Source organism: Poecilia latipinna, unplaced genomic scaffold, assembly GCF_001443285.1.
Source record: "Poecilia latipinna isolate Pla-1442-1.1 unplaced genomic scaffold, P_latipinna-1.0 Scaffold3348, whole genome shotgun sequence".
Classification (NCBI taxonomy): Eukaryota; Metazoa; Chordata; class Actinopteri; order Cyprinodontiformes; family Poeciliidae; genus Poecilia; species Poecilia latipinna.
Genome location: NW_015115964.1, coordinates 29,461 through 33,047, shown reverse-complemented (window position 1 = coordinate 33,047; position 3,587 = coordinate 29,461). Strand labels below are relative to the sequence as shown.

General features: G+C 37.6%; 1 long non-coding RNA gene across 1 annotated transcript; it reads left to right on the top strand.

Moving 5' to 3' along the window:
• The first annotated feature begins 1,725 nt into the window (after positions 1–1,725).
• On the top strand, positions 1,726–3,165 carry LOC106940755 (uncharacterized). The gene is made up of 2 exons (XR_001423191.1): positions 1,726–2,134; positions 2,685–3,165. It is a non-coding gene; the product is annotated as an uncharacterized LOC106940755 (long non-coding RNA).
• Positions 3,166–3,587: the final 422 nt, after the last annotated feature.

Genomic DNA, 3,587 nt, shown 5'->3' with positions numbered 1-3,587 from the left:
ATGCTGCTGTGAACTATGTAAATCTCCTGTGAGAGAGGCTTTTAAAATAGGTAGTTCACTTAGTCTGCATTATGTAATACTAACACATTAAAACATTGACAGCCCTAGTTATCACACATATTTCCTTATGTTGCACTTTATGTTTGGGAATTCTTCATGTTTTATAGAGTTTCTCTCCATGTTTTGCCATTGCTACCCAGCCTCTCTCCCTTGTTTCAACCATTTCTACCTTGGTGTCCATATTAATCAGCAGTCTTTGTTAAAATTAAATATCTTGTCTGTCTCAACAGAATTTAAGAGTCCAAATAGCTTCATATTATGTGCTGAGAAGAGAAAAAAATTCTTTGTAATTTGGATCTTTCACCTCGACCAGATAGAGGCAAATCAATGTTCACAGTTTATGCACTCAGGTGATAAAAGACAGATGTGTGTTCACTGCTCCCTGAAATTTATTTGTCATATTTAATGCTGAGGGCCATTTCTTCCACAAAAGCAATATTAAGTGACAAATAAATGTTTTATTCTAATATTTATCAGCTTTTGGCGGTAGGTTAGTTTTAGAGACATTTATCTTTGTAAAATATATTAATTTCTACCTCTTGCCAAAGTTATGTCTTGAAAATTCATACAATGCACAACATGACAATGCTGTACAAAATAATCAAAGTTGCTGACTTTGTACACTGTGTAAATAACAGAAACAAATCGTGCTGCTGCCAGGACACCAAAGAACAGCAAAAGACTTCAGCCTCACACCATTTGAGGATCAATCAAAAAGGTTTTTATGGAGACGGTTGGAGAGAAAAACAGACACTGAAAGTGAGTTGTGATGAATAAGCAGGAATCAATAGCAGATAATCCATGTCTGATGGTGAGCTGAGTCCATCGGGAAGCCTGTCTGGGTAATGAACATGTTAGGCATGTTTTAAACCTGTTGGGTATTTTAACCTGTTCATATAAAGAACCACACAGAGAGTAGTATCACTTCAGCCTTTGCAAAAAGTCTCAGTGGTGTCTCAGGACATCTCCAACTTGTCCCCCTGCAGCAGCCTGGTTTTATTGAAAGTGGGGTAGGGGTCGGTCATAAAACAGAAACTTAAAGATAAGGAGGAGAGGGGTCTCTCTGAACTAGCTGAAACTAGTTTCTCCAAGAACAGCATCCACCTCACCTTGTTTCCAATTTAGAGTAGAGAGACAAACTTATTCATGAGATAACTATTTGCAAAACTCTGACAAAACCACTTATCAATAGATTTGTATTTTTATTGTATTAGAGTTAAAACTAAAAAAAAAACCTCTTCAAAATAGATATTTACTAGCCATTTTATTAGGTACACCAAATCACTTGCTCATTTACGTAAACAGTAATTTAGCGAGATGATCTCTAGTGTTCACGCTTCCTGGTTATGCATGTAAAACCAGTGAGCATGTAATAATAATCAATATAGATGACCCCACAAATCCCACAGGTGTGCTCCCGTTCATGAACAGTTCATGCTAACCACCTCCAAGTGACGCTAGAAAAAACAAAACAGCCAAATGCTGGGGTCCGTGTAGGTCCATGTATTTTCAGGCAGTTCGTTTATTCGTTTGAAATGGAAAATGATATAACTGAAATAGACTCGTTTTTTCGTTTTCCGTTTAGAAAACCAAAATCGGAAATCGGATTTTTTTTTTTTTGCTCGTTATCCGATTTCCCATTTAGTTCACAAAACGAAAATGGAAAAGACGGATTGATAACGAGCTGTCAATTTCGATTTTCATTATTTCATTTTTGACAAGCGGTCTGTCCCGGAAGTTCTCTCTGTCCGGCTTACACAGGGGCCGTATCACACACATTGTGCTGGCTGCAGGCAGACAAGCTTGTTCCTTTCAGGTTTCAGGCTATATACTATAGTATTTTCTGCCAGCCGCAAGTCAGTTTAAGTAATGCTCCTGTGAGAAACAAATAATACCGGACATCTGGTCACCGAGAAAAATGGTTGGCCTGAGTTTTTAGTTTAGTTTTTTTTATTTTGAAAGGCCAGAGCACGGGGGAGTGGCTTTCCACACCTACCTGCAGCCATACCAGTCTCATCTCTGGACCAGCAAGATGGCCAGCATTGCACTGCGCCACCAGCAGCGATAAACAGAGGTAAGTTTGTCACAAAAAGTTGTTTTAAGATGTTTTTAGGCTGGAAAGTAGCCCTCATAGCTTCATTTACGCACTTAGTCCATGCAGTTTATTTGAAATATACTCCGGAGTTTTCGGAGCAGCGTAGCTCCGCTAACGGAGCCAGGCGGCTCCAATCTCAGCGGCCGGGTGGAGTGTGTTTACCCCGGTAACTGCGGCCTGATCTCGGCAAGTCACTCTGTTGTTTTCCGCTGCCTGTTATCGGTTCGTAGCGGCTCAAATTGTGATATGAATAGTTTAATGTGTTTGTATGTGTACCGTTTGATACGTGTATAAAAATCTAATATCCTTCTCTGGAGAGTTCTATACTTTTGAAGATGTTAGTATCTTCTAATCTAAACCTTGACACAGTGTTCTCTTCCAGTAGCAGTTACTAATATTCCCTTCCTCCGATTTTTTTGTAGTTTGTAAATTCATATTATTTGTGTGTGTGAAATATATTATTCCCTCCGGTTTGCTTCTTACGTGCAGTGTGAACTTTTTTTGAATATTTATTTTTTTATTGTTTCAGGCAGGCGGCTCTTGAGGAGGAGAGGCCTCAGCTTCAGGTTTGGATGCAGCTTCCCAGAATCTCCCAGTGATCCTCTTCCTCCTCCTGACATCGTCTCTTCACTTTCTCCTCATCTTTTATATACATAAATTATAGGGATATTTTTTCATGATTCCCCAAACATTGGCTGAATATCTGCTTGTATGTTATTGTAATAAATATTTTTTTATGAAAACATTTTGTCCCTGTTTATTTTGTAAGATTTGAGTTTACAGCTCTGAATACGTAAAGGTTGACACAAATTAAATCTGAAATAATTATTTTCATGTTTCTTGCTTATAAATCCAGTGCTAAGGAATAATGGAAAGAATCAACTCAAAAGTTGTTCATTATATTTAGTCAGTTGAGTCTAATAAGTTATAAGTAAATAGTCTCATGATGGGGACAAAAGTTTTCATTTCTAATTGGACAGTCATACTTCACTTATAAAAATGTGAAAAAATATTGTGAGGTTTATTTTGTTAATAAACTCTACTATTTGAATGAAGTTGTCTGTATTTTATTCCTTACACTTGTGTAGTATCCTTGTTCAGATAATGCCAGTGCAGAACTTATGTATTAATTTGTAAAGTTATCATACCACTCCCCTGTATTCTGTCTCTTATGGATGGACGTCCAACACTCCTTTTATGATCACGGTGTAGCAATCATCTGACTGCTTCAAACAGGATATTGTGTTATATCACACAGCTCACATCATTTCATGCTTGATTCTTGAAGATAACATAATCAAATAAGATCTTTCCAGATGTCAATCCAGTAGAGCCACCTTTTGTGATACTTCAAAAAATTATCAGTCATTTGTGCTGATGTGTTTTTCTCACTCTGACCAGCCTGTTTGCAGTAGTTTGTAGCATGCTAGCA